Below are 6,000 nucleotides of genomic sequence, written 5' to 3' on the forward strand. Positions count from 1 at the left end.
CCATAAATCACACCATTCAGTTCTCCCAACCCCCAAGAGGCAGCACCTTTGGGTGTGTGCAGGCCGCTTGTCCGTCACCCTCAGATGAAAATTGATAAGGGCTACTTTACAATCACTTGAATATTTCTTTCGGACCAGAAGTCTGGGAGGTGTGGTAACGTTAAAATTAACAGCCGATCTCCTGGGTTCCCAACTCACTTTAACCGTCACGGAATTCAAAAACGGAGATCCTCATTAACCGCCAATGCGCGCGGGCTGCCCTGTGTTTGACTGACACCTGCACTGACCACTCAGCCTGGACCCCTGCGGAACATGTCCAATCAGAGACATTGTGGGCGGAACTACAACCGAATTCATGCGGAGGTTCCTGTTTGAGCGCAGCGTTGACATCAGCGCCCCCTGCTCTGGAGGACTTAGCGAAAGGCCGGTACTGCACATAAGTTGAAATGTGTGGTGCTGGAAAAACACAGCAGGTTTGGCAGCATCCTCAGAGCAGGAGAATCAACGTTTCAGGCATAAGCCCTTCATCAGGAATAGGGGGGGGGGTTGCTGGGAGGCTGAACTGGGGAACAAGCTAAGCTGAACTTCAAACCTCAAAGTCGCAAACGTATGGTGTTGACATTGGTTGCAGAAAATAGCAAAATATTCTACTCCACAGAAACATTCAAGTCGCCTGTACCTGTGTTTTTTAAGCTGTTTACCTATTCATTACTTATCTATGTGTGGGATATAGGTAAATTAATGTTACTTCTGCCATTCTGCAATTCCATTTTACAAAGTAAAATGAACTCACACCAGTGTGTAATTGTTTTAGCCACGAGCTGAGTCAACAAGAATGGAAACGATGTGGAGGAAATATATAATTGTTTTTGTATTAGCTAAAACTGTATGTCAGAATGAAATGTGACTGCAAAACAATGGTAGACATTACGGGCAAGTAGATAAGATGTTGTGAGGGGATGAAGTTAAGCTAGATACGCCTGTACAAACAGTAGGTATAAACATCTGTTTCCCACTTTTACAGAGACAGAGGAACAAACCCCAATTAAAAGGGTCGTGGGGATCAGAACAGCCTCAGGAAAGGCACAGATTGAGGGGGTAGATAATGATGAAGAAAGAATATGCCTAACAATGACCTACAGCAGGATGAGGTCAAACAGCCTTGTGAGGCCAGAAATAAGCATTTTGTCACAGACAATGCCAGATAAGGCAAGAGATAAACAGGGGCAATGGGGCCAGTCTTAGGGAAGTGGAAGATGTAAACAGGGGAGGAGCAGTGTAAAACAAAAGAAATCAAATTATTTAACTGTTGTGTATGAATTGAATTTGGTGTGTATGTCCTCTGCCTTATAGACACTGGACATCATACCCACTTGCAAGTGTAAAATAAATGACACTACTGATTCAGATCTTGTCTCGGACTGAAATTATTGAAATTAGTGGGCTTTGTTTCTCACATATGCTAATTAACTCTGTGATCTGCCTGTAATATTCGCAAGATAAAGCTTTTCACTGTGCCTTGGTACACGTGACAATAAATTTAATTCAATCTGCACTGGAATGAAGCTGTCGAGGTGCTGGAAAAGCACAGTGGGTCAGGCCACATCTGAAGGGCAGGAAAATCGACGTTTCATGCATGCACCCTTCATCAGGAATCTCCAGCATCTGCAGTCCTCACTTTCTTCTCCTAAAATAATGCGACTGAATTTTTAAAAAATTATTACGTGGAAGTGATAACCTGTTGGATCAGAACCTGGTCTCGGATGCTGCCTGACCCACTGTGCTTTTCCAGCACCACACTCTTTAACTATAACCTGGTGTTGTGTGATTTTTAACTTTGTCCACCCCAACACTGGCTCCTCCACATTAAAACTTTCAAAGTAAAGGATTTGCCTGAGAAGACAAGTAACTTAGTCACATTAAGTTTCCCTAACTCAGTTGGCCTGCTCTCCATACCATAAACATCTGACTCCTGTGTGGTACTTGCAGTTTTATAAAAACACAATCCAGTATTTTCAACCAGAAGAGAAAATGCTGGAAAATCTCAGCAGCTCTGGCAGCATCTGGAAGGAGAGAAAAGAGCTGACATTTTGAATCTAACTGACCCTTTGTCAAAGCTTTGTCTGCAGTAATTTGCTTTTATCTAGTATTTTCAAGATGTGCAAATGAACCACTGAACAATAGCTAATCAGGAAGTATTTCTCCACAGGACTGTCCTGAACTTCTCGCCTAAGGCGTGGTGATACTCAGGGCAAATTCTCTTTTGAGAGAACAGCCTGTAGTTTGGTAGGACTATGGTGACTTTATTTCTTGACAGTTTCAATTTAGTAACATGGGTGAAAATACCTGCTTTTAAATAACACATCGACACTATATGAAACAATGGACATGCAATGTCTTCCATAACAAAGTAGGCTGTTAGCAGTCACTCAACAACAACAGCAGGTACTTACAGACCATCTGTAATGTAAAAGAAAACTCCCAAGGTATTTTCACAGAAAGCGATATTAGGCAGATAGATGACCAAAAACTTGGGCAAAGAGTCTTTTTTTTAATTTGGAGGTGCTAGTGTTGGACTACGGTGGACAAAGTTAAAAACTCACACAATAACAGGTTATACTCCAACAGATTTATTTGGAAGCACTAGCTTTTGGAGCACTGCTCCTTCATCAGGTGATTGTGGATCGTTAAGCACAGAATTTATACCAAACATTTACAGTGTGATGCAAGTGAAATCATATATTGAAAAAGACCTGGAATGTTTAAGTCTGTCATCTTTTAGAATGACCATGTTGGTTCCAGTTTTTTCATATGTAAATTCCAGAACTTTTTTTAAAGCTACATTTGCAAGTGAACTTTAACAATAGGTGCCATGTCAACTATAATAATGCTTTCAAGATGTGAGGTGCCCCGTGTGGGGCTGTCTGTGCCCCAGTGTTCAGACTCATTCTATTTCTAAAAAATGGATTTACAGAATCTTACATGAATTCATACAGTTTTAAGCAAAGTAAAATGTAATTCTGCAACTACAAATTCACCCCACAAAATTTGTGTGTATGGGTGTGTGTGGGGAGGTATGATTGCGCACACACACCCTCCTACAGACCCTTACACTCAAGCAGACCATACACAAGCTTTCTCTCATACACTCACACATACACACTCACACATGCACCCTCCCACAGGTGTATACCACTTTACACTCACACACGTACACAGATACACACTCTCTCACAGCCACTCATACCGCGCCGCCCCTCCACACACACACACACACACACATATAAGTTTGTGAGGTGAATAGGAAAAGAAAAAGGAGAGTGGAGGTTTTTGGAGGAAATTCAAGACTTTAGGAGAAAGGCTGGTAAAGGCACACCCTCCTACTTTGCAGTACCACCCATGAAGAATGGTTTCTTAGATTAATTAGTAACATGCAATGTAAACACGGTATGACTCACAAAGGAAATTATATGAACGTGAATTTGACGTGGGAAGCATATAACCGAACACTGCAACCAAGAATTTCCATCTATTAAACACATATACATAAACCTTCATTGTTGTTGAACCCCCTAGCTAAAATCATTGTGGGAGCCCCTTTGTACCACAAACAGCAGCAACTTCAGGAGGTAAGGGACCATCACCTTCTCATGGGAAACAATGGATGGGCAACAAATGCCAGTATTGCAAATGATACATAAACTTAAGTTTGAGGTTATAAACTATTATTTTCCATAAACTTGGTAGATGCCAAGGCCCCCAACTGGTAATTTGAATCCTGCTCTAATGTTAATAGCCCTTCTACACTCTTTGCAGTCTCACTGCATCTCATTCCAATGCCCCTGATATCACTGTGAGGTATTGTACTGAGATATTGTGTTATAGGTTATCTTTGGTGTAAAAGTGGTGCACTGAGAACAACCTGGCTCTCAATGCCAGCAAAACCAAGGAACTCATTATTCACTTTTGGCAGGATGTTACTCATGCCCCCCTGCACATTAACAGCACAGAGGTGGAATAAGTGGAACGTGTCAAGCTCCTGGGAGTGGTCATCCACAACAAGCTTTCTTGAACTCTTCATGTGGACACACTGGTTACAAAGGCCCAACAATGTCTGTTCAGGCAGCTGAGGAAATTTGGCATGATGGTGAATACCCTTGCCAACTTTTATCGGTGTGCCATCAAAAACATTGTTTCTGGATATATCACTCCCTGGTATGGCAACTGTACCATTCAAGATCGGAGATGATTGCAGAGAGTGGTGAACTCAGACCGGACAAAAAACACAAAGGCAAACCGCCCATACATCGAATCTACCTACCAGGCCTGCATTCTCAAAGATCCATCCTATCCTGGCAATGTTTTTCTACAATCTCTACATCGAGAAGAAGGTACAGAAGCCTGAACACATGCACTCCCCAGTTTCAAAACAGTTTCTACCCTACTGTTGTTAGAATACTGAATGGATTCACAAACGCTTAACATCCACCTGTACCTGTGTTTTTGTTTTTGCCGCTGTTTACCTATCATTTACTTATCTATGCTATGTGATCTGCCTGTATTGCTTGCAAGGTAAAAACAATGACTGCAGATGCTGGAAACCAGATTCTGGAGTAGAGTGGTGCTGGAAAAGCACAACAGTTCAGGGAGCATCCGAGCAGCAGGAAACTTAACGTTTCGGGCAATGAAGGGCTTTTGCACGAAAAACACCGATTTTCCTGCTCCTCGGATGCTGCCTGAACTGCTGTGCTTTTCCAGCATCACTCTACTCCAGTATTGCTTGCAAGACAAAGCTTTTCACTGTGCCTCGGTACACGTGACAATAAATTCAATTCAATTCCATTCTTTATTAACTCACTCACCAGATCACTATATTCATTAATATTAAGTTCCTGTTCATTCATTCATAACCCTTTACTAACTCATTAGTTACTATAATAAGATTTCATTCATTCATTCATACAACCACGGTTCTGTAGTATATTTTACGATCCAAATTTAAAACAACCCTTTCTAATCAAAACAGCCCTTTCAAACCTATTACTGCATTTTCACACCTTATCAACCTTTGCTAAAAGCAGTGTTTACCTCTGAATAATAATACACAAAAATACCACCACCATCAAGTCTACACGAAACATTATAATATTAATCAGCCCTTACTTACCATCTCCTGGACCTGAATAGATTCCCAAATTAGTAAGTATCTGTTTAATGCTTCCATGAAATTGCATGAATGAATGAAATTCATACCGGCAAAGAGTAAATAAAGCCCACAACCCAGCTGCAGTAATAAGTTTATTCTTTCATCAGTACAGGAACATTGTTTTTCACTTAATTTGAGCATTTAGCCTTAGTATTTTTACGGATTTTTTCTAATTTAAAATAGAAAAGGAGTAACACCTCCTAATTATGCAAGCAGACCGGACAGACATTCTTAATCCCATCAGAAGTAGCACATTTTAACCCATCTCCTGTCTCCCAGGACAGAAGCCTTTGCTATAGATAAAACAACATAACACCATAGTAATATAATCTTAATATATGGAAGAACTGTGCATAAAGGGGCTATCGCTGCCTCGACCTTGTGCTGTGATTGCTGAATAAAAGAGGCTATTTTCACCACTCACCAGTTGTGGTCCTTATTTGAACACAACTGTCAGGATCCATAAAAATATTGCTAGTATCCCTGAGCCATCTGTCAAAGACATTGCTGCATCTTGAACTATTACATGTCTGCCAGTGGTTCAGGCCCATTTCCAGCTTCACCAGCCTCATCAAGTTAGCAAATGAAATCACAAAAATTTTTCTTTCATCAAGAAAGATATAATCTCATTTTCTGTTTACTTCTGAAGTGTGAGAGTCACTGGCAAGATAAGACTTATTGCCTATTGTTAATGACCCTCAGAAGGCAGTGGAGTAACACCTTCTTGAGCCGATGTGTTGAAGCTACACCCACAGCATTAGTTTTATTCTTATTCAACTGAAACATAGTGGCTT

The 6,000-nt window shown here is 41.0% G+C and overlaps 1 protein-coding gene across 4 annotated transcripts in view; it reads right to left on the bottom strand.

Moving 5' to 3' along the window:
* Positions 1–263, bottom strand: part of LOC140467184 (5' exonuclease Apollo-like) — a 33,170-nt gene extending 32,907 nt beyond the window's left edge. For 2 of the 4 annotated variants that reach the window (XM_072563362.1, XM_072563358.1), the window contains exon 1: positions 47–263. The gene's annotated coding sequence lies outside the window, so the exon portion shown is untranslated. The remainder of the gene's footprint in view (positions 1–46) is intronic. The other 2 variants (XM_072563361.1, XM_072563363.1) reach the window with 2 other exon arrangements.
* Between the last annotated feature and the right edge of the window lie 5,737 nt (positions 264–6,000).

The sequence above is a fragment of the Chiloscyllium punctatum genome, chromosome 45, assembly GCF_047496795.1.
Source record: "Chiloscyllium punctatum isolate Juve2018m chromosome 45, sChiPun1.3, whole genome shotgun sequence".
NCBI lineage: Eukaryota > Metazoa > Chordata > Chondrichthyes > Orectolobiformes > Hemiscylliidae > Chiloscyllium > Chiloscyllium punctatum.